General features: G+C 38.2%; 1 protein-coding gene across 3 annotated transcripts in view; it reads right to left on the reverse strand.

Moving 5' to 3' along the window:
• Window positions 1-14,805, reverse strand: part of LOC136250834 (uncharacterized) — a 443,931-nt gene extending 429,126 nt beyond the window's left edge. For all 3 annotated transcript variants that reach the window (XM_066043154.1, XM_066043155.1, XM_066043153.1), the window contains exon 1: window positions 14,689-14,805. The gene's annotated coding sequence lies outside the window, so the exon portion shown is untranslated. The remainder of the gene's footprint in view (window positions 1-14,688) is intronic.
• Window positions 14,806-26,184: the final 11,379 nt, after the last annotated feature.

Genomic DNA, 26,184 nt, shown 5'->3' on the forward strand with positions numbered 1-26,184 from the left:
TATGCAGTGTAAAAAGATCAGCTAGAATAAGTTACCTTGTAGAGAGTTCAGCTACAACGAAACCACCATGTAGAGAGTTCAGCTACAAACAAATCACCTGTAGAGAGTTCAGCTACAAACAAGTCACCCTGTAGAGAGATCAGCTAGAAACAAGTCACCTTGTAGAGAGTTCAGCTAGAAGAAGTCACATTGTAGAGAGTTCAGCTACAAATATAGAGAGTTCAGCTACAAACAAATCACCCTGTAGAGAGATCAGCTAGAAGAAGTTACCTTGTAGGGATTTCAGCTACAAACAAATCACCCTGTAGAGAGTTCAGCTACAAAGAAACCATTCTGTAAAGAGCTCAGCTGCAAACAAATCACTTGTACAGAATTCAGCTACAAACAAATCACCCTGTAGAGAGATCAGCAAGAAGAAATTACCTTGTAGATAGTTCAGTTACAAACAAATCACCCTGTAGAAAGATCAGTTAGAAGAAGTTACCTTGGAGAAAGTTCAGCTACAAAGAAACCATTTTGTAAAGAGTTCAGCTGCAAACAAATCACCTGTACAGAATTCAACTACGAACAAATCTCCCTGTAGAGAGATCAGCTAGAAGAAATTACCTTGTAGAGAGTTCAGCTACAAAGAAACCACCATGTAGAGAGTTCAGCTGCAAAGAAATCACCCTGTAGAAAATTCTGCCAGAAACAAATTTCCCTGTAGAAAGATCAGTTAGAAGAAGTTACCTTTTAGAGAGTTCAGCTACAAAGAAACCATTCTGTAAAGAGCTCAGCTGCAAACAAATCACCTATACAAAATTCAGCTACAAACACATCACCCTGTAGAGAGATCAGCTAGAAGAAGTTACCTTGTAGATCGTTCAGCTACAAACAATTCACCCTGTAGAGAGAGCAATTAGAAGAAGTCACCTTGTAGAGTGTCCAGTTACAAAGAAACCACCATGGAGATTTCTGTAATCAATATTATGTGACCGGATTTGCAAAAAGGGGTCTTCCACACACATCCAATTCCGTAAACGTTGGAGACCATAACTCAGTGTTCAAGTAACATATTAACCTGAAAATTTCACCATGTATTCAGCTATAGTGGTGCTCACCACTGCCCAAATATCAAGGCAATAGCTCTTTCCAATCCGAAGTTATCAATTGTCAAAGTTGGCAAATTGGATGTGTGTGGAAGACCCTTTTTCGCAAATGCGGTCAAATATGTATTATACAGTATATATAATTTGTACATTTTCTGATAAAATATTTAAAGTACATCTACTTCATCTTTTCTTCTTCCTGTAGTAAAGAAAAAAACGTAGGTTAAAAAAGTCCCAAAGCTGGTATACAAATACAAAAAGAAATGAAATCTAATCCAAAACAGCCAAGCTGTAAAAAAAGTGTGCGGCCCTCAGAAAGGCTATGGTGAAAAAAGATGTGAAATCCAAGGTGGCGGCCAAGAAATGGCTGTGATGGTAGGTTAATGGTAAAAATTTTAATAATGACAATTCAGGTAAATTTTGTGAAGCGGCACAAAAATTCACCTGAATTGTCGTTATTAAAATTTTTACCATTAACCTACCATCACAGCCATTTCTTGGCCGCCACCTTGAATTTCACATCTTTTTTCACCATAGCCTTTCTGAGGGCCGCACACTTTTTTTACAGCTTGGCTGTTTTGGATTAGATATTAACATCTTCTCTAACTGTTAGCATCTATAGTTCATCATTCAATGTCAAAAAAAAAGAAAAAGAAGTAGAGAGCCTTGCTTCACAACGTATATAGCCAGAAAAACAAATACTCTATCCTGCATAAGGTTGACACCCACCCTAAACCCTTAAAGAGGCTAAGCATATTAGCAATGGCAGATGTCCTCATGTGGCACTTTAATTTTGTGGAATGGTGAAACAGTTCATTTATCACTGTTGTGGGATTGGGCATGTTTAACCGTAACTTGCAGATGTTTTGGACTCATGTACATGCAGCTTTCCAATGCCCACATTGATTCCAGCTTCACTGGCAGCTTCACTGGACCTCCCACAAAAGTCGCTGTCAATCTTCACAGTCAATCTAAATGCAATTGTCCAATTGCTTTGGTGGGTGAATGGACTGGGGTCATGGTACATATATTTGGTGGCATGAAATTGCTAGTCTTCTGGAAGACTAGCTTGTATGGGTAAATTGGCATACCACCAAATACACCAGCCAGAGCCTTATCATAGATGTTGGGGTACACATTTACCATTATCTAATCTTGGAGGGTCACGTGATCTCACGTGACAAATTAAGGGTCAGGTCTAAGGCTACAGAGTTCCAACCCATTCTCCCAATCTCGATATCTTGTTGTATTTGGTCAATGGTACACACTGGTATACAGAGGTACACCTGGGAACAAGTTAATACAAGTGATCAAAGGTTAAACAGTGTTAACTTAAAGGTGGCCATAGCAACATTAGTCTATGGGACTAAGGTTAAACACTATGCAGGCAAGGTGTCAGTAAACTACTAACAATAGGGTTAGCTTGATCACTATGCATTGTGGTATGCATTAGAAGGTATCAACAACAGGTTTGAGGTGGTAGCATATGTAGCATCCTTCCTGTTCTAGATCATTCTATGCTATAGCAGGGTAGCAATGGCAGCTAAGGAGCAGTAGTATCACTAATTGTTTGCAGTGCTGGAAAAGTTTTAAAGGTCCCTCCCCATATCTTTCTTTCCACTAACTCATAGTATCAAACTATGGCTGGTTAGTGTGACATGGGTTGCGCCATAACATATCAGCTAGGAGGGACTATATAGGGCATCTGGTGTGGGTAAGTTGGCATACCACCAAATACACCAGCCAGAGCCTTATCATAAGGCATGTCCACATGAATTCGAATTAGGAACCGGATGCAAAACGAATTCAGGCAATGCGTATTGAATCCGAATTGAACGTGTCCACACGCATTATCGCGTAATGCGCATTATTGAATTTACTAGTGTGATAAACGGATAATTAAACGGTTGAGAAAACACTGATTTGCGCCAACCAAGAGAACAGTGAGTTTAACGATAGACTGAAAGGAATAGCTCGTAGTAACGCTTATACTTTTGTTTATAACGTACCGGAAGGATTTCTACGAATAGAATACGAAAAACTGCTGATGGTGCGTGATGGGTATGGGACCGTTGTTCTTTCAAACTCTAAGGGCTAGATACGATGATGAAACACTGCTTCCACACGTCCCTGCGCTTTTATCACACCAAGCGCTTCTGTATTTTTATCCCGTGTTGTTTACAAAGGTCACGCGCAAACGTGTCAAGCCCTCACGTGTTGCATTATTATGACGTAGCAAATCCCGATTCGTAGCCAATTCGTATTCAAACCACCTGAGGAGGTGGATTCGTGTAATCCACTTTCAATTCGAATCACCCTAATGCGCATTCCGTGTGGACGTGAATAATTCGAATCAATGCAGATTCAATTTGCATTATTCTTGTCATGTGGACATGTGTATAGATGTTGGGGTACACATTTATCATGACCCAATCTTGGAGGGTCGCGTGATCTCACGTGATAAATTAAGGGTCAGGTCTTAAAGCTACAACGCTCCAGCCCATTCTCCCAATCTCAATGTCTTATTGTATATGGTCATTGGTATATACTGGTATACAGAGGTACACCTGGGAACAAAAAATTGAGCATATAATGCTGGTGAATCGTATGGAGTAATTTCAGACAATGAAGCAATGATACTTGCAAGAGGTGGGGAATCTTTATTCACTATGCTAATCAGAATCTTGAACTCGCTGGGTGTGAGTGGGTTGGTACTATTAGCGGGTTTGGTACTGTTAGCTTTCTGCAATCCTTGTTATAGCACTGTATTGTAGCAAAAGCTTTCTACCTTGTGCAGTTTTTAAAAATACACGATCACTGTGCTTACTTCCATGAACAATGGGAAGGGACCCTACATCTGATTTACAAAGAATAACTGAAAGTAAATCCTTTCTGAAGCCCAGCATAGTGCATCACAAACCACCATATCAGGTAAGTCTCCACAAGATGAGCGCCTGCAAAATAAATTTAATAGCCTAGAAAAGGCATCCCAAGCAGCTCAAAATGGTTTTTAAAGACATCACCTTAGTGGTGTCAAGATTTTAGTGGCTACAAATAGCAGATCGATAATAAGCAGCAGGTGGCTTCTTACCTTCAATCATTATGTGAAGGTATTGATAAAGCATGTCATAGTAAAATAAATTATGATTATCAAGATTACAAGTAGGTCTACAGCAGTGCCATCATAGTACTGCCTGCAATCACATCCAACAGCTTTGCGATAAAACAATTTTTGGTCACGCAGCACAACAGAAGAAGAAAATTTGTGAATCACGACTTTGTTAGGAAAGAATCATCCAGAGGTAATTAGATCTTCACTGCTATAAAAGTTTCTATGCTAAAAAGTCTTTGTAGCTTCATATTTGGGAACTAGAGCAGCTGGAAACTGTCTGTCACCTGCTTCATAAGCAGTGTGAATTAAGCGTAGATGCTCAGGTAAGGGATAAAGTATTTTCCTGTGAGAAATGCACATTGCTACCTCCTCCTTGACATCAGCTAAGCAGGTCTCTTCATCAAAAATTTCTAGGGTGTCATTTGTTTTCACCCAGACAACCCCATAGATACTAAATATGTGACTGGATTTTGGAAAAACGATCCAAATCGCACATTAGAAGTTTTGAGATAAACGGTTTTAAAGAATTGAAGCCGGCATAACTCTCCAAGGATAGCAAGCACGCATATGAAATTTACACATAAGATGCATCGATCTGTTACCTTTCAGGCCACTTCCAGTACTTGTAGCTGCTTGTAGAGTTTCCCGCCAAATAAGATAGAAAATCTGAGCAGTTGGACGAGTGAAGTAGTATCACAAGTGCTCACAAAGGGGTGGGGGGTGGGGGGTGGCGGGGAGGGCAAGAGATAGACTTCAAAATGGGGGCAGACCACGATTGGAGTCCAGACACGAGATTACAGGGCTGTGCTGGCTCCTTAGTGGCTGATATGTAGCAAAATCAACAGAGAAAACGTCTGGCCAACATTATAAGGCTGTCCACCAGTAAACCACTGATTCTTGCCAAGCCAGGTCCTTCACAAGGCCTGAAACCGCCATTTGAGCACTCCACACCACCCAGAAAAGACGTCTGTTAAAACCAGCCTCGAGTAGTTTGAGTAGTACTGAGGGTCAAAACTAGTAGTACGATAGTGTAGCTATCCACTGGTGGTGTTGGTTTGATTTTGCCTGATGTGCGATTAGGATAGGTTTTGTAAAATCTGGTCACATATGTAAACACTGTATGTACTTTGTTGATGTGTGTAGAACATAGCCATTGTAAAAATTTTTTCTACCATTTGTATCTGCTAATATTATTTTTTAAAGTTAAGTTTGCATCACTGTAACTATATTATTTCAGCTGGCTAGGATACATCATTATTACCATAGTTGGCATTATATTAATTGGGTTTCAAATTTGGCAAATTTTAGGATCTTTCATTGTCAAATGTGGCAATTAGCACCAGTACTGCCCTACATATGTGCAGGATGTACCCTATTGTGTATGTAACACAGTTTCAATAACTAACATACTAAATGCATTGAAAACCAAGTGGTGTAAGGTCATTGTACTGGAACAATCCTGAAAATTGTTGCTAATATTGGCATACGATTTATTGCCACTTTTGGAAACACAAAGCCACAATTACTTGTGCTACGCCATGCTATTTAACGTAACATGGCATAATGCCAGATTTGGCTACTAATGAGAGAGTTGCCATTCTTGCATGGCAAAGTAGCTACTGTAGTTTAGGAAGCTTGTAAATTAGTTGCTGTCACAACTTTGAAGTTTCATTACTTTTGATTTTATAAATTGCCAATGATGGCAAGATAAAATTCCTTACATTGCCAGACTTTGCTTTTAAGGGTGGTTCCAACTTTGGCAATAACCCATAAGCTGCAAAATTTGGAAACCAATAAATTGCTAAAACTGGCAACATATAGAAAATGTTGAATTTACCAACATCTGGGATAAGCCTAATTTTGCCACAATTGGCAAAAATATGAGGGTAGTTGGAAAAGGTGGATACGGTCAGACATAGACACGGATATGGATATTTTTAAAATACACTTTTACATTTACAAAACAGTTATTTTTCATACCTAACGTTGTTTTAACAGCAGCATACGCTTCCAGACCCAGGCGTCAATCTTGTCATAATGCTTATCCATCTATAAGCACATGTGCGAAGGATAGACTAGCACTCTAAAGACCATTTTGTGTTGTACACGTGCTCTAGAAATCTAATTCAGTGTCATAGAGATTAAACTGGCATGTTCCAACCTAATCTCGTAGGCCTGGTCTTTGAAACCCTCGACGATTGGTATAAGCACCTGTGCCTTATACTAAAAGGTGTAAGATTGTGGATTTGGCCTGCTAAGCTAAGTTACATGGGGCATACAAGCAATTATACAACTCTGTATTAGACTTTAGAGCATGTGTACAACACTATATGGTCTTTGGCATTCTGTGGAGTGCTGGTCTAGTCCTTCGCACAAGCGCTTATAAATGGATAAGCGCTATGACAAGATCGATGTCCAGGTCTGGAAATGAAGACTACTGTAAAAACAATGTTAGGTATGAAAAATAACTGTTATGTAAATGTAAAAGTGCTTTTTGAAAATGTCCATGTCCGTGTCCGCGTCCGATCGTATCCGCCTTTCCAACTACCCAAAATATGATACTGAATGTTGAGTTTATTAAAACCTGCCAAATTGGCCATTGAACATACCTGTTAAAGAAGAGGAATTCATTACCTGAAATGCAAATTTACATATTTTACTTAAGTCCATGTAAAAATCAACATGGCTAAAGTAGAGATTAAATGTGCACTGTAGGTGATGATCTCCCTTTTCAAGTAGAATTTATTTAATGATTCTTATTATATAACTAGTATATTAAAAATTATAAATTTAAAAATGATGTAGGGATCCAAGCGATAAAAAGTAGTGAAACAAGAGAACAATGGTACTATTACAGCATAGCTCAGGGGGAAATCCCTACTTTGGCATGGTATAACAATTGTTTTGTGTTCAAGGCCAAAGTAGGGATTTAATGCCAAAGTAGGGATTTCTCACTGAGCTATGCTGTAATAGCTATTCTCTAGTTTCACTGTTTGGATCCCTACTTCATTTTTTAAATTTATAATTTTTAATATACTAGTTTGTTTAGATTTTTTTGTTAAAGCATACAGCAAGCTATAAACATGCGACTGTTCTATTAGGGTGACTGCTGTATGAGAGTATCTCGAGTCATGTGTGTTTGCCCAAAAAGGGGTGTGGTCATCGTGGTTTCGACTGATTTAGACTAGAGTATCTCAAATCAGCCTACCAACCTGAAGGTGTGTGGTCACAAATGCAGCTAGCGTAAAAGGGTCGTGGTAATCGTGGTCTCGATCGATAGATCGATAATATGTATATAGAATAAAGAATGGGCGTGATCTTGTGACCTATCGTGGAGTACTGGTACCTCCGTACAGTAGTGTAGTCTAAGCGCCTTAAATAATTTTGTGGTATCTATTATGCTGCTTAAAGAAAGTGTTGATATGGAGAATTAACGCCTCGATACGGTTTTGTTGGATGAAGAAGACAAGCAGCCTGATTGAAGATAAAAGAAAAGACAAGACGCACAGGGCGTACATTCGTCAGAACCCCAAAAGGCATATTCCATCGGTGAGTTTATTGTTGTGGCGTAAAATGGTGACCGTGTGCTGCTTTGTTTGGGCTCTAGGTTTGCGACTGTGGTCAGTGAGTGAGTGAGTGAGTGAGTGAGACGAAATTTTGAGTTTTAACGATTTTTTAAAAATTCTATATCCAGCTGCCAGTACGCGTTTTCTTGTTTTTAATGCTTCATTTGATGTTAGATGGACTAATAATATTCCGTAAAGGTGATTTTTTGTCATGTAAGAAGTTTCTAAGCTGGTTTTTAAAGGCGGTATTTTTGGCGGAGCGCGTCACTTTTGAAGCAAACTCTACTTAAACAGTACCACTGTACTGTTTGCTCCTGTAGAGTTGATTGGAGAAGTAAAGCAGGATGGCCTTAGCAGCACTTTTTTAGCTAAATGTGAAAATGTCATGAACAATTCAAATTCACTTCAAGTGATAAAATAATGGTTACATGGCACATTTAGGTCAACACATGAAAGTAACGTCGCTGTTATGATGGGTCAAATGGTCACAGGTGGTGGATTCAGCAACCTGGAGCAGTCTCTCAACATTTTTGGCATTCCTCCACTATCAAAGACTGTGTTCATATACATTGAACGATGGTTAGGTCACTTATTTGATCAGTACCTCACTGAACTGATGTTAGAAGTTAGTAGGGAAGAAAAACAAATTGCAATTAACAACAAACGAGACCATCAAGGCATACCTACTATCACAGTAATCATCGATGCTGGTTGGAGCAAGAGATCACCCCAGCATTCTTAAAACGCAAATTCAGGTGTAGGTGTGATTTTTGGGGCTGCTGCAAACAGGCTCCTGTACATGGGAGTCAGAAATAAATACTGTGCAGTTGGCTCTATTACACATAAAACAAGGTTGACTCATCTCAACACATGTGTTTTAAGAACTGGACAGGATCATCAACTTCAATGGAAGCTGACATCATTGCTACTGGATTCAGAATATCAGAGGAAATGCATGATGTCAGATACACCGAAGTAATAGGAGATGGTGATAGTTCAGTTCTCCACAACATTTGCACCACAGTACTGTCCTACGGCAGATATGTCGATAAAGTTGAATGTGCGAATCACGCTGTGAAAAGGTACAGGTCAAAAAATTAGCAAAAGACTTTCCTGCATTCCGTCGACGTGGTGGTCTTACCAAATCAGTTATTGTCAAAACAACACATGGTGCATGCTGTGCAATCCGGAAGCACTCTGAGACAAATAATGTGATGCAGCTTCAACGGGACTTAAGAGAAGGTCCAAAACATTATTTGGGCTACCATGAGTCCTGTAACTCTGAGTGGTGTTCTGAAGTAGCAAGTGGCCATCCAAGAAACATAAATCTTGATGATTTTCCTCCAAACCTTCTCTTTGAAGTGGAATGGGCTGGAGATAGACTAGTACCATCAGTTGATTGGCAACAAAACAACAAATTTGACTGAGTGCTTTATGTCGGTCCACGCAAAAATGGATGGAGGTAAACAGATAAATAAAATCCAGTCTGGATCCTTTGAGCATAGATGTATGACTACAGGCTTGTCCATTACTCTTGGTCCAACATGGTGTACAGATACATTTAGACACTTGTTTGGTATGCCATCACTTGGAGCTCAACCATATGCTTACAAACGTAAAAGAAAGCATGACAGTGACAAAACCAGGAAAAATTTTGAGTCATACAAGCGTGCACGTCTGGAGAAAAAGTATCATATAACACCAGCAATCCCAGATGAAGATCATGGGCCAGATGCCACTGCTCCAGACATCACCAGTCAACAAAATCTTCATGACATCTGTAAAGAGTTCCTCAAGTCCTTGTGTGTTAGTGATGTAAAAGCTGCTGAGCTAGCTGCTGCTACTGCTGATCAGGACGTTTCTCCAAATAGTTTATAGCAAAGGCTTCGAAGTGTGCGGCTAACAGCTTCATCATTTGCTACTGTGGTCAAACGTAGATCGAAGTTTGAGAAATTGGTTGAGTCCATCCTTTACAGGCCACCTCGGAATACAATATCTGCATTGGAGTGGGGCAGAAATCATGAAGAAGCTGCAAGAACAACATACATAAGTGTCAAAGCCAAAGAAACTTCTTTACCTTATCATGTCCTTCGCACAGGTATACATATCAGCAGCAAACATCCATGGTTGGCTGCATCTCCTGATGGTCTTGTGGAGGATCCAAGAGAGACTAGTGGCAGGCAACATTGAATCCTTGAGATTAAATGCCCTTATTCTGCAAGGACCATGACTGCCTGTGAACAATTGAACCGATTCTGTTGTTCCTTGGTAGATGGACAGGTAACACTGAAAACAAAACACATTCATATTTTGTGTGTGGACACCAAACAGCCTTGCTATTGACAGAATAGACCGGGACAGACTTTTGGCAGCAGAAAATGTTTCCCAAGTTACAAACATTTTATAACAAGTATTTGCTACCTGAAATTGCCAATCCCGTGTACCCCACAGGACAAATGATACGACCTTTCTTGAACATTGACAACTTGTAACAGTACTAGTGTTGTAATGTGGTTTTGTAGTATTGTTTGTAGTGATATATGTTTACTGCATACGTGTTATGACAATACCTCACCAGTTTCATTGTTGAGTTCACAGTAGCAATGATTCCCCACTGGTTTAACGACTGATTTATTTGTTCAAACTCGCAACAATCAGCTAAAACTGCTCCCATTTGTCAGAGCGATACACACGTTCGAGCACACATCAATAATACACCATAAAAACCTTTCATACAAGCGACACAAACTCTTTTAGAGAAGAAAGTCAAACAAAGCACAAAACCACAAGCCATCTTAAAATCCGCATTGATTATGTAACTCGCGCATTCAAGCGTGTGATCTACACCTGCACTTGGTAAGCAGGTTTTTTACATGACGGTTAATCGTAAGAGGCCAAAATTTTGAATGACAATCACTGGTGGCCTAACAAATGTAGTTGTGTATAATCATTGCACTGCGGGTCGGGGTTGTAGTTCTATAGCCGCTTTTAGCAACATTAGCATAACTTCTGTGGGTATCTTAGCACCTATGACCATTACACACAGTTACATGAAGACTGATAAGAAACATCGTTTCCCCAAGGATGGAGAGACTAGAGGTACACGTTAGTTAATAGACTTGACTGAAAGGATGTTTTACAAATATCTTATAATATCACTGTGAATAGGAATTAGGCCTTCTTTACAATACTAGGGCATGGGGTTGTGTCTTCTTAATCTTCACTCTAGTTGTGTTCCTTAAAACCTGCATGGAGACAAAGATACAGTAGTTTTAAAAAAATCATTACAATTGTAGGCGCCCGTTCGCGACCGCTTGACCACCACCTTAAGATTCATGGTCCAGATGGTTATCATCAGGAGCTCATAAGCGCCGCAAGGCGCTTATAAGCTCCTGTTACTATCTATCCTACTCTGAGCTGTTTCAGTTATCCTATTGGTATCAGCCAAATGACAGATGAAAATCAATTTTGAAGATATTATGTAGGGGCATTGTATGTATAGTAGTGCTCGGCGGTATTGAAATTTAAATAATCGGTATTAGTAATAAGATAATATCGCGGTATATCGTATATAGTTAGCCTGCTATTTTGAGTGTTGCTTCATACATTAGGGTTAATATGAAGTGATATACATCCAAAGAATGCAGTTTGGTATAAGTAGGCAGGTGCTTGTAGTGTTGCAACCTCAATTTTTATTTAGGGTACGGCACTGGGCACCACCAAATCATTCTAACACTTAAAGCCATCAACAGTTTTAGGTTAAAATCAATCCCAGTATTTCGATATACTGGTCAAAATACTGGTATTTCGATATATCGGTATTAAAAGACCTCCACGGTATGATAATCGGTTATGCAAATTTATCACGATAAACGGTATTACCGGTATATCGCTGAGCACTAATGTATAGCACAGAAAAATGGATTATTGGTAAAGAAAACTGATGGTATTCACCTTCTTGCAATAAAAGGAAACTGAAAAAAGGGAAGGCGCCGTGGTCATCTCTTTGCACAAATGAGACACATAGTGCCTCCATATAACAACATAACTGTCAGTACAAACCTGCCTGCTACATGTATACAAGATCAGCATGTGTTAGCCATTCTGTTATTACATGATTAACATTAATGCATTTTTGTGGTAATACATATGGCTTCACTTCCAGTACCTTCATATGACTACCACCATAAATGGTGAGGTTTTATGAGGTGATAAAAATTGCACATTTCCTTTAAACCATGTTCACACTTCAAGGTTTGTATATAACTGCAATCTATATATATATGGAAATGCCAATCACAAATGTGGAGAGTTGAGTATTAGAGTAGAGAAATAGTCTTCTATAACGCCTGATTGACTCCTTATAAAATTTGACTGCTATATTATCAAGCTTAGCCTTCTCACAGGTGGCCTGTATCCTGTATGTCAGCTCTAGAATTACCAGATACGTGTGCCCAGTACGTAGCAATTTATGCACAACAATTCTTCCATTATTTATCATGTACTACAAAATTCAGTAGTTCAAGGAATAGCTACCGTAGCTAATGTTTAAGTGATATACTAATACTTATGTAATGGTGGCTCCTGGCAAATAAGTAAAACTTATAAAACTTCTATCCCACTAGGGGAAAGCTATAGTATGGCAGTGTCTATAGTAAAGTAGAATTTTATAGAGGTCTGGGGATACAAACTGTAAGGAGTGTTCCAAAGTAGCTATAAAGCCAAAGTTAAATATAGTGCTAATTGTGTTTAGTGGCGCCTAATATAGACGAATAAGCTTGTGAAAAACAGGTTAATAAGTGTTGTTTTTATCAATTGTTGACATTAATTAATAAATGCTAAGTACGGAATGTTCACTACCTTTAGTTTTGGTTTCAATAAATTTGAATTCTTTAAATTTCAGCCAGAAAGTGGCGAGGTTCTGGCCTCACTGGTCACACTACTCTGACACCCCAGCACAGATCAATTAAGCAGCATTACAAAACAAACCAAATTTTGTGTAATTCTACCCATGTATTATTAATAAACGCTTTCAGTTCATTAAGAGTTCAGTTCAGCAAGTACATACTATAGTGTTGGTGCACATGTCTATAGGCAACCTCACTTGTTTAATGATACTTTAAACTCCCTGTACTGGTTTGTCTAGTTTTTTGATTTATAACTGGTGAAGCCATGTATACAAGGGAAGAATGGTGTCAGTTATTAGCAAAGTGGCAATGTTGTATTGTTTTCAGCTATGTTTTACTTGTTATAAACAAAGAACAATACAAAAGGTGTTTCTGTAATCAATCCAGTCACTATAGACGTAAGAAGTCATAGATGCATTACTGCAACTCAACACTCAATTGGTAGTTGAAAAAGAAATGGGACACAATAAAATGCAAGCACTGTAGCTATACATCAAATGGTAAAGAAACCATCTCCATAGCATTAACCATAATGCATAGCATAATGCTTGGCTAAAGAAATCAGTCAGTCGGTAGGTCGGTTGGTTGGTCAGTCAGTCAGAGTTGAATAAACTTATTTCTTAACTCTATGGTGAATTCAGAAAATCATCATTTTTGAGTGTCATTGAATTCACCATAGAACAAGAAAGTGATTTTCAACCTCAGAATGACGTACTTAAATTTCCTTTCATTTACTTCTGTGTGGCTCACTAAAATCGCCATTCTCACTGCTCTTTCCACTAGTCTGGAATCTAAGGTATGTATCTGTCACATGTCATGGGTTACTATGTGTCATTAGTTACATGACCCTGAAATGCTAATTTGCTACATCCCATCCTCAATGGTTTAGGTCATTTTGACGTGCCACAATTTCCGTGAATTGGGCTTCTTCTAGCATTATTGGGAGTTACTCTACATGTATCACACCTGGAAAGTTGTTAAATGGACACAGGGTAGGCAGTACACAACAATTAATTTCATTTTTAAATAGAAATGGAATTTTCGCCATTGAACAAAGTATAGCAAATGTCTGCATCATAGTACTGTACAGTGTATGATAGTACTGCCTCAAAACACATACAGCTCACTAATGAGATTGTGATAAGGCTCCTATTCGGTGATTATTAGTTTCTCATCCAGCCTTCTAATTATTGTGATGCGGGCGGGAGGGTATTACCATTATACCATTATTTTATAATATTAACACACTAATGTACAGACCTTGTCCAAATTGTCTTTCTTTCTTCTACAAACATTTCCTTCACCAGCTGATTCTACTTTTCGTGATCGCCAACTGTTTTTCGACAGTCAACTGAAAGCCTGCTTTGATGAAGTCGATAGAGCACGATTGCAACTGACACTGCAGCAATTTGTTAAGGAAAAACAACAGTTCTCCTGGCGATATATAGTGCAGTGTAGCGTTCATCAACAAAAAATTATAACAGTTTGGTATCACGTGTTCTTCTGAGCATGCGCAGAGTAAATAATGGCTTACCATGCGGTAGCTTAAGAAGGATGCGGGCGGTGGGTGAGAAACTAATAATCACCAAATAGGGGCCTAAACACAAAGATTGAATCCTTATAAACTTTCTTTAACAGTTGTTTTTCAGTCTTTCTTCTGTTCCCTTGAAGCTATTCACGTAAAACCAGGGTAAACATTGTTTACAGAAATGCCGCCTAAATAAACCTCTAGTTATTGGTTGTTACTATTCGATAGTAGAGTTAGCTAGGCTCATCTTCACTGACCATACCTCGGCCTGACGTATAGTAGTCTACTGCTAAACCCTCGTAGTCATTCCGAGTTTCAGAGTTTGCATTCTAGTGACAAAGCTACACACTCTAACACATGGTTACATTTATATTAAACCATATCTATGGCACGACCAGCACATGGGTCAGTACAACCAGCACATGGGTACAACCACTGATACCTCCTGGCTATAGATGTTCTGATACGTATATATTGCCCAGCATACCTACAGAATGTTGCTTGATGATCGGCAATACTACCTAGCTGTTTAGGTTCTGTTTCACCTTCCCACAGTTCTCCTCTGTATCGGTAAGATCTGAGGTAACATCAAAGCACACTAAGATTTATATTATTTGACTTGTAATTAGCGCCGAGCGATTAATTAGCGCAGATGCTGCCATATAGTAGATGCTGCAGCTGGTAGCTATTGTCTAATCCAAAACAGCCAAGCTGTAAAAAAAGTGTGCGGCCCTCAAAAAGGCTATATGGTGAAAAAAGATGTGAAATCCAAGGTGGTGGCCAAGAAATGGCTGTGATGGTAGGTTAATGGTAAAAATTTTAATAATGACAATTCAGGTGAATTTTGTGCCAAGACCAAGCAGCACAAAAATTCACCCGAATTGTCGTTATTAAAAGTTTTACCATTAATCTACCATCACAGCCATTTCTTGGCCGCCATCTTGGATTTCACATCTTTTTTCACCATAGCCTTTTTGAGGGCCGCACACTTTTTTACAGCTTGGCTGTTTTGGATTAGATTTCATTTCTTTTTGCATTTGTATACCCCAAAGCCGACCTATGGCCGGCTTTGGGACTTTTTAAACCTATCTTTTTTTCTTTACCACAGGAAGAAGAAAAGATGAAGTAGATGTACTTTAAATATTTTATCAGTAAATGTATAAATTATATATATATAATACATATATTGATTACAGAAATCTCCATGGTGGCTTCTTTGTAACTGAACACTCTACAAGGTGACTTCTTCTAAATTGCTCTCTCTACAGGGAGATTTGTTTGTAGCTGAACTTGACGATCTACAAGGTAACTTCTTCTAGCTGATCTCTCTACAGGGTGATTTGTTTGTAGCTGAATTCTGTACAGGTGATTTGTTTGCAGCTGAGCTCTTTACAGAATGGTTTCTTTGTAGATGAACTCTCTACAAGGTAACTTCTTCTAACTGATCTTTCTACAGGGCAATTTGTTTGTGGCTGAATTTTCTACAGGGTGATTTCTTTGCAGCTGAACTCTCTACATGGTGGTTTCTTTGTAGCTGAACTCTTTACAAGGTAATTTCTTCTAGCTGATCTTTCTACAGGGAGATTTGTTTGTAGCTGAATTATCTACAAGATAACTTATTCTATAGCTGATCTCTCTACAGGGTGATTTGTTCGTAGCTGAATTCTGTACAGGTGATTTGTTTGCAGCTGAACTCTTTACAAAATGGTTTCTTTGTAGCTGAACTCTCTACAAGGCAACTTCTTCTAACTGATCTTTCTACAGGGTGATTTGTTTGTAGCTGAACTATCTACTGTACAAGGTAATTTCTTCTAGCTGATCTCTCTACAGGGTGATTTTTTTGTAGCTGAATTCTGTACAGGTGATTTGTTTGCAGCTGAGCTCTTTACAGAATGGTTTCTTTGTGCCTGAACTCTCTACAAGATAACTTTTCTAGCTGATGTCTACACAAGGTCACTAGTTTGTAGCTGAACTCTTTACATGGTGGTTTCTTTGTAACTGAACTTTCTACAAGGTGGCTTCTTCTGGCTGATCTTTCTACAGGGTGATTTGTTTGTAGCTGAACTCTCTACAAGGTAACTTCTTCTAGCTGATCTCTCTACAGTTTGGGATTTCAATGGATCAAAGTAGATACAGAATAATGGAATGGTTTCATAGTTTTTGTCTGATGAATTAAAACAGGACCAAGCGAAATAGGACTGGTTTTGCTTCTCACAATTTCCATCAGTGCATTTCGGTACATTACTGGCATCACACTGAATGGCCCTAAATTAAAAGTTGGATCAATACTTAAAACACTTGATGCATCTCCTGTGCAAAAATGTTTCATATCTAAAAGCTGTTGGTTTGCTGCCAACATGCATATGGGTTCAGGAGCTGCTTCAACTGACCTAACAAATTCTGTGTCAGAATCACTTGAACTTTTACACATCTGCATTACATGAGCCAGAATATCATGCTGATAGGATGTAGAGATGGTCACCAATTTGTGCTTTGCTGCATATTTTAGATTATCAGCTTGTTTACGATCACGCAGAAGGTCACATGATGATTTTGCATGTAAAACACCACCTCTCAGATTTTCCACTTCTCTTAATGCTTTACAAGGAGCTTAGTTTTGACACTATCTTCCAACAATTTAATGGTACTGGGCGTTGTGTGAGTAAATAACTCCTTCCCTTTGGAATTCCATGAGGACCAAGTTCAATAGAGTGTTCATAGCAATCAAAACTGTACTGCACGAATGCTAATCTCTGCCTAAAGCCTTGAAAATCTACAGGACAAAAATACTATAAAACACCAGTATGAATGCTAAAGTACATTAAACAATAATTATTTTACAAACTTTAGTCATGTTAGCGCAGATGCTGCCTGGTGTTGCCATATAGTAGCTAGCTAGAGGCTGCAGCTGGTAGCTATTGTATAATATTATATGTGGGACCAGCGTATTGCAAGGTTTTAGTGGGTTAAATTCTGCAGATTTAGCCGGGAAGAAAGGGATTTGGAATAGATGAATCAACCTCACAAATCTAATTAAGAAATAGCTCTTTAGCCAGTATCACTATAATGCTGATTACCTAAAAATATCTGACAGGGGAGGATTCAGAGGGGTGCACAGGGAGTACTTCCCTCTTAAATTAATGATGCACAGTTAGCTATTGCCACTAACAAGAGAGAGAAAACCATCATGAGATAAATATACGATTATATTTTCAGTCCTCGGTCTTTGTGCGATCAGTCAGATTATAGAAAGAAGATTTTGTGGCCATGGCAAGGTATGTGTACAAGTTAAAAATATTTTTTCGGTTGTCCATTCTGGGCCACAAAAATATTTTGTTAGCATGTCATACAATGACAAGCTGCGTTGTTGAGGATCTGTCGATGAAACATTTGGTGGTTACAAAAGGTTGTAAAAAGTCAATAAAGTTCTTGATGTTCTTCATAGAGGTATGTAGGTAGCTAGTGATCCTATCCCAGTCCACTAATTTCAATTGTTTCATAATAGTTGGAACATACCTACTTTAAAGCATTTTGGTTTAAGTTAATGATGTTCAACCAAAGAAACTCAGAGAGAAGCACAGGGTACATGACACTCTTCTTCTACTTTTCCCTCCTTCTCCATCCTCAAACTAATAGTCTCGCTGTTGAAGGGTGACACATGAAAATTAATGGTACCAAGACAAATTTAATATCTGAATTTCTGGAGAATAACATATCCAAAATCCTCTGAAATCCCCTTATTAACCATATTAATTTTTATTGTAAATTGATATAGCTGTATAGGAACATTACCAAACATAATTATAAGCAATGAAAAGTGTCTCCACTCATGTTGTGTCTTCATTCTCATCAGCAATGCAATTTCTTTAACAACAATGTTTTCAGCATTTTACGATGTTCTCCCCTACGGTCTCCACAAGCTGTTACACACATAAGGCTGACCATTGTTACAGCATGTATATAATAATATAGCTTTATTACTGCCATATGAACTTTCATATGACAGCTATTTAGATTGTACTTCAATGAGCTAGCTGTTTGTGGCTACATTCATATTTTCTACCACTGGTGGGAATACAACACATTAAAGCATGGCACAACTAAGTAGCTAAGGATTTGTGAGCTTATCCAAGATTGTGACCTGCAAGTAAATCTGTAAACTTTACTACCTCATTATGTTATTTCCATACTTTCCACCATATTGTATGGCTACTACTACTCGTATTATAAGCCTGCTTTTCCAATACCTGCTCTGTTGTTGCATCCACAGCAGCAGCAGCATCACATTCACTAATCAAGAGTCACATATTTGACACATATTTCTTTGAATCATTATATTTCAGCAAACTGGAATTTTTCTGCCTATATGCTCTGGATGTTGTATCATACTGAGCCACACTCCAGGCATGGAAACACAAAAGATGTGATGTTATCACTTCACCACCAGCTTTTTACAATGCCTATTAAGGCATGAAGTCAATAGACTTTTGTGTCAGACAGAGTCATGTTTATGTCTGCAGCCATATTTTGCTTACAAAGCAATCTTTTGAATGCTGTAACTATCAGCTTGCTTATTAAAGTGATAAACTTTTGGTAAACAATGTTTTTGTAACAAGCAATATTACTCTATAAGTTCTTCCGACTCAGCAATGAATGTGGAGACTGATGCACGAAATAGAATTTATAGTTCAGTAACATCAAACATGTTTTCATACTAGTGTTACCCAATTTTCATCTTCAAAAATTCATTCTTCATGTATGGCACATACGTAATTTCAACAGATACATATGTGACTGGACCTGCGATAATAGGGAATGTGGGCACATAAAAATTGCCTATTTTTCCAAACTTTGATGCGTCATAACTGTATTCCATAACAGCTTGGCTATGAAATTTTTAGAATTTATTAAATGATTAGTTGGATTTAAAATACAAGTTACAAAGTGAAAATATTCCATCCCAGTACTGAGATATGAGATGTTATGAGGTGAGGTGTAGTTTGTGCCCACATGTAGGGTATCCACTCAAAATAGGAAGGTGCTTGGTGTTGTTATTTCTGGAGATTTTCACACAGATTTACCTTTAAAATAAAGCAAACAAGTGCTAATTTGTTATTGGATTGTTTGCAACATTTGATATCATCACAATTTTAACATATGTAAATATCCAAAAGTAGTCACGTGACCAAAACCCCTTCATATAGGAATTCCACTGCAAAATAAGATGATGCCTCAGCCTTTTTGATTGTTTCTAATGATTTTCATGCAGACTGACCTGAAGATAAAGCAAACAAGTGCTAATATATTAATAAACTGTTTATTTCATTCAATATCAGTGCAGTTAGCTGTAAATACCCCAAAAGTGGTCACGTACCCAAAAATCTCATTTACAGCTATACAGGATGTGCTATAGCACTGCAAGACATAGAAGTCTTCATCATAAGGCAAGAAAATACACTAATTGTGACTTAGATCACCCTAAACACAATGATTTTTTAATAAGCTTCCCAATTTAACTATTATGGTATTTTTGGTCATGTGACCACTTTTTGTATGCTTTTGTGTGTTAAACTTATGCTGATACCCAATGCTACAAGCAATCCAATAATAAATTAGCACTTGTTTGCTTTATCTGAAAGGTCAGTCTGTGTGAAAATCACCAGAACACTAAAAGGAAGTACCTTACTATTTTGAGTTGGAAACCCTACCACATGCCCTATTTTCGCAGGCCTGGTACATTGTATAAATCGTTGATATCGCTTGAGATATCTATAGGGTTGACAGTCTGGCAGTTTGTAACTAGGGACCTGCCGATTATGCTCAATATTTTACCTATTATGCTATGTTGCACTGCTAAAAATTTTTCCTATTATGCTTAAATTAATGCTCAATATTTACCTACTATGCTCAAATTATGCTCAATATTTGTACCTCAGTTCCCATGTTTTTCTGGTAAATACTTTATGGGAAAACAGTAAGCTGCTGAAGCACAGACTCTAAATCCTTGCTTGTCAAAATGCATGACACAGAAAAGATCGATACACTCTAATAGAACAGTCAGCTGTCTGATTGTTCTATTAGAGTATATCGATCTCTGATATGTATTTGCAAGAATTTATGGTAATGCACAAGTGTTCTGCCTATTATGCTAGCATTATGCTCAATGGTATCAGGTACCTATTATGCTCATTATTATGCCAGCATAATCGGTGGGTCCCTATTTGTAACTTAGGTTGTTACTAAGGCAGCTTCTATATTATTTCCACGCATCGCACTAGCCTACAAAGAACATTTGTTACAGGTCTGAGCCTTTTGCGGACAGATCCAGGGTTTGACAGGGGGGTGAACCATGACCAGGGTAGTAATAGCTGCGGTATAAACCGGGGATGTCTTTGATTTTTGTGTACAAATATCTAAATCATATATCATACTCTCTACACGATCTATGTTGATCAAGATCTGCATGTAGGAATCAGTAGCAGTCATCCATGAGCCTAAAGTAAATTGCCATATAAGAATGACATACATACAAGTGAAATTAATTTACTAGCAGGCTACATAGCAAAGTGTCCCCTTGGGCTGGTGCTGCAGATGTGAGTTTTCATATTCAGTGGAGGATGCTACATATGGTGACTGTTCTATTAGGGTATTTGACTGACTGTTCTATTAGAGTATCTGTTAGAGTATCTATTGGAGTATCACATTCCCCTGTGTCCCACCACTGTTTAACCAATGAACCAATATTACCCAAGTGTATGAAATACACCATTATATTTAGTTATGTAGCCTTAACTTCTTGTCTGCAATTGAGTATCTGTGTATATCAGTACATAAAAGTCTTTACATTCAAGCCTAGTTAAAATCCAAGCCAAAACAATCAAGCTTTGAAAAGGAGTGTGGCCTTCACATTTGTTAGGGTTAGAACCATCAAAGGTGGTGGCCAAGAAAGGATTACAATGACTCACTGTAACATTTAACTGACAACCCTTCACAGCGACACTGTTTTCACAACTTGATATGACTATAAGTGTTTTCATATGAACCCCCAGCAGCCAGACTACATGGCCAGCTCTGGGGGTTATATTCTTTCTTGTTTCTTTTTACGAGGATGATTAAAAGTTAGAAATGGGGTGAAATATTTAATTATTATCATGGTTTATTGGATGAGTTCAAGAGAGAAAAAACACTTTCAACTATTAAAGTATCATCATTATAGAACATGCTTCATGAGATAGAATGTAAAATACGTAACTAGCTATCTAGAATGCCACAGTAAACTAGAGCACAGCTCTGATGTCAGATAATGAATAGGCTTATAGATAAGTTAAGCTAGACCTGCCCTTACTCTAGCTGGTGGATTTATAAGATAATTGGCAGTCCTTCTTCATCATCCACTCTAGGCATTGTAGCCTTTTGATTGTGGTGACCTATATGGTCATTTTTTATCTTCAACAACTAGACTATAAAATAATCGTTTCATAACAGAACAGATAACGTAACCTTCATCATATAGCTACTATACAGAAAATCCTCCAAAAGTGTAGCCACACTAAAAAGATACCCTAAATTCTGAACAATCCCCTTATAAAGGATGTCTGTCTAAATACACCCCTTAACTGAGGACACCTTTTACAAAGGACAAAAGTAATAGTGTCCATTGTAGAGGAGTTCCACTATCCCATTTATTACACAGCTACTAAAGTATGCCCATGGCATGGTGCTGCAAACCCAAATTTTTATAGTGAGCATGCAATGGCTGTCCTTTGCATATCATAACTGGTCATTAACTATAATTACTCATGGAAATTACCACTGGCTGAATCCCAAAACTCATGCTTTATAAAATCCATAATTTATTATCACAATTTAGTTATTATTAGTATATAAAAGCCACCATATAGAAATTTTGTACCACATTCTATAAAATTCTTGGAGCTTTGGGGAAGTCTGGCCCGCAGATTCCAGACCCCATATGCCTCCTACTCTGGTGTACTTCCTCTTTCCAAACCCTGTATTCACCCCTGGTACCCCTGACCCCTCACTATGTTGCAAGGAATGCAAATAATTATGTAAAAGTGCATATTTATAAATTTTGTTTTGACTGTACAGTCCTCATAATTATGATAAATAAAAAGTAATCAACTTATGAACATAATGATGGTAAGTGAATAGGATAAAATTTGAGTCCCATAGATACATTATTGCAACAGCTGGAGAGATCTTTTGGTATGCAAGATGCCAATCACCACACTTTGAAAGTTTGCGCATACTCACAAAACTTTTATGCATAGCTACTGTTGCATGGTTAATGTGAGCTACTCAATCTACTGCCATGTGTCTTGACATATGTACATATTTGGATACATACGGAAAATAGGTACTTTTAAAATATACCCCAAGCTAGGGTTTCTTTCACATACACAACTGAAGCCATCAAGTGTCTATAGCACAACACAGCAGGTAATACCATCCATAACTAAAACAGATGAAACACGGAACTATTATCCCATTAGGGACCTGTGAGAAGGATGAGTACTAAAAGTTGCTATATAAGTTATGTAGCTACAGATACATACCTTATCATGAGCAACACATTGCAGGGTGCTTTATAAAATAAACACATAGCTATAAACCATAAAATTAATAAGATAACACAAATATTGAATCCTTTCAGTACTATTTATTTAACAGATGTTGTTATTTGAAGCCTTTTTTGTTCCATTGAGCTATTCACTAAAAACCAGTGGTATATGGCGTTTGGCATAAACATTGTTTACAGCTATATATAGCTATATACCTTGAATTCACTCCTGTAAATACCTCAGTCATCTTCACATAACTACATCAACAACAATAATACTTAGCTTCTCTTCTGTCTCTCATCAAACACTTGCACTTCTTCTTGCAGCTTTCTCTTCTGCCACACTTCACATACTGCATTATTTGCTATGCTGACCTTGAGCTGCCTGAATCTTGATGTGCATGTTCAGTAGCTACTCACTGCATGCTACTGCTCCACTGCAACACAGTACCCACTGAATATCTTGGCATACCACTTCACACCAATGTGGGTTACATACGTAGATCCTTATGAATAACATCCCTCCACCTTTTCCTTGGACCACACTTAAATCAGGGCTCAGATAACCCCAACTAAACAAACATTTTGGCATCCTGGTGTGTTGCAAGATAGCTAGCTAAGCCACTCTAGTTTCTTAATTCTACTCTTGTTTCCATTTCTCCCCACATTCTCCTTACTTCTATCATGGTGATGTGTTCAGACCACTACCATAGATGCCTATGATGGAATTTCTTATCGTGCCTCATCAGTGGGATCCAGTACCCTTTACCATATAGCAACACAGGCATTAGCCATATATATTCCCTCTTTAAGGACAGATGCAATATCATTGTTATTACTAGGCATTCCAGTATCCGAGATTTTTAAATAAAAAAATTCTCTGTATATTCCCCAATAGAACCCTGGCACAAAATGACAACTCGTGTTTAACTTGGGATTGCTCCATCGTCCGAGCTCCAATGAGGGTGAAAATCGCTGTGGGGTTTGTCCACACGCTGATCATCATGAAAATCTTAGTTTTATCGTGCGCGTTACATATAAGTAAGTTTTGTGTTGTTTTGTAATCTTTTCAAGCCTTGTAATGCATGTAGAATACTTTAAAACTTTAAAAAACGTACGGTCGGGTGGAAGGTAGTCACTGGTGCTTACTTTAAAGTGCGTAGTTACTTCGCTCGGGTTAGCGATTTTCAGCTCCAGAGCAATTTTCTGATGGTTGTGTCATCAGCTCAAAAGTATAAACCACTTCAAAGTTGGCATAACAATGCCATAATTGAAACCACAACTCCACCTTAGATATTGTTGCATCATTGTGGCACCTCCACTTTAGTTGTTTACCTTTATAAGTTGTTAACTTGATGTTTTTACCAACTTGAGATAGCTACTTGCTTATGGGCATACACCATTGTATTGAGAAGTGTGCAGTAGGTGAAACATATTTGCTCACCACAAAGCATACAAAGATTGCTGAGATCCAATAAGACCTGAAGTTACTCTCATTACATGTACAAACTTGCAGCTAGAAGCAACTGCAGTTTCAAGATAGTCCAGATTGCTAGATGGCTTCCTGATTCAATTGTGCCATTTTCCCCTGTAAAATGTATGGGGAGCCCTGGAGAAAAAATGTACCTTTTTTCAGTTTTTAAGCACTGTGCATGCCAAAGTAGCTAATTCCAACCCAACAAACTATATATTTCTGAGATCAGCAATCAATACTCTATCTATTGAGCATATAAAAAGCCAAAATTTTAAGATCAGTCTGGAATGCCTATTATTACACTCATCCTCGGCTCCGCCTCGTGTAATAACAATGATATCATCCGAGTATACGGGATATAACTGTTTTATTATGGCTTTTGCTATTGACACCAATTGGTTGGTGGCGCTAAGGGCCACCAATACGCTATCGACACCAATCGAGTCAGGTGACCTGATCAGATGGTATCGATACTGTGTCTGCCTCGTGGCACGATGTGATGCGGAAAGTTTACAGAGATATTGAGTAATCGTTCGTGGCCATGGATATGGCTGAAATAGCTGTTGGTAGAGGATTCGAGACTTATGAAGAAATTGAGGAGACTGTGAAACGGCTAGAAAATGAGCATTACCATCCATTTCGACGTTTCAACTCTCAGTCTGTAAAAGAGTACGACCAACGACGGGAGAACACTGGCAGTAATTTGAGACTTGCTGAGAGCTTGAAATTTGCCTTTGTGTCATATAGGTTAGTAATCATAGAGTGTTTATTCTAGGATTTTTGCTTGACTGGATACGAAAATTCTCACTTTTTGTTATAAGCTGGGAACAAAACAAACCTACAATATCAGAAAGTTGAAGTTCACACTTAGTATTTGAGATCAAGCCTGAGACAGTAAGGTGTATCTTCCAAATAATGCACCTATCAATATTAAGCCCCACTGCCCCCCTCCCGGGTGTACGTGTAGATTTGATTAAACATAATGACTGTTATAGTACTACTGTTAGTGATGATGTTGACCGGTTTTGCATGCCTGACAGTTTGTGTGGGCCGGAGGTGGAAAATAAACCATCTGGTCACTGTTGCACACTTTCCATGAACACCAGAATACATAGTGGCATTGTTTTGCACCAAGGATGATGTAATAGTCTTGCTATTCACCTCTGTGAACAGACTGAGGCTAATGTTGTACTAGTAATGTCTTGGTAATTTATCTGAGGCATTGTTGAAAGTCTTTCTCTACAGTTTTGCCATTTCACGAAGTCGTAGCAAACCATATCCTTTTCCTGTAGTAGGGAAACTAAGATCCTAAGCCCATATTGCTCATAAACAGCAGCCTATAGAGAAAGCCAGATTCAGCACTAAGAATTTGAATAATTGGTGTTTGTTTCATCATAAAGTGCACGAAGTGATCTGACTGGCCTTGCCAACATTCTGGTAGTGGTCCGTAATAGTGCTCAGCGATATACCGTTTATCGTGATAAATTTGCATAACTGATTATGAGGTATTTCAATACCGATGTATCGAAATACCGGTTTTTTGACCAATATATCAAAATACCAGTATTGCTTTTAAGCTAAACTGTTGATGGCTTCAAGCGTTTGCTAAACAAACATTGAGGTTGCACACTACAAGCATCTGCCTACTTACACCAAGCTACATTCTTTGGATTTTTGAATGCATACCACTTCACATTAAACCTAAGCTATGATGCAATACTTAAAATAGCAGGCTAACTATATACCGATATACCGCAATATTTTCTTACTACTAATTCAAATTTCAATACCGCTGACCACTAGTCCGTAATGTGTGCAACAGACACCAGACGATTTATTTGCTGCCCCCACATAAACCATGTGGTATGCAAGACTAGATGTTGACTATCATCAGAAATTCAAGCAGTTAAAGTAATCCAGAGGTGCTT

The sequence above is a fragment of the Dysidea avara genome, chromosome 3, assembly GCF_963678975.1.
Source record: "Dysidea avara chromosome 3, odDysAvar1.4, whole genome shotgun sequence".
NCBI classification, from domain to species: Eukaryota; Metazoa; Porifera; class Demospongiae; order Dictyoceratida; family Dysideidae; genus Dysidea; species Dysidea avara.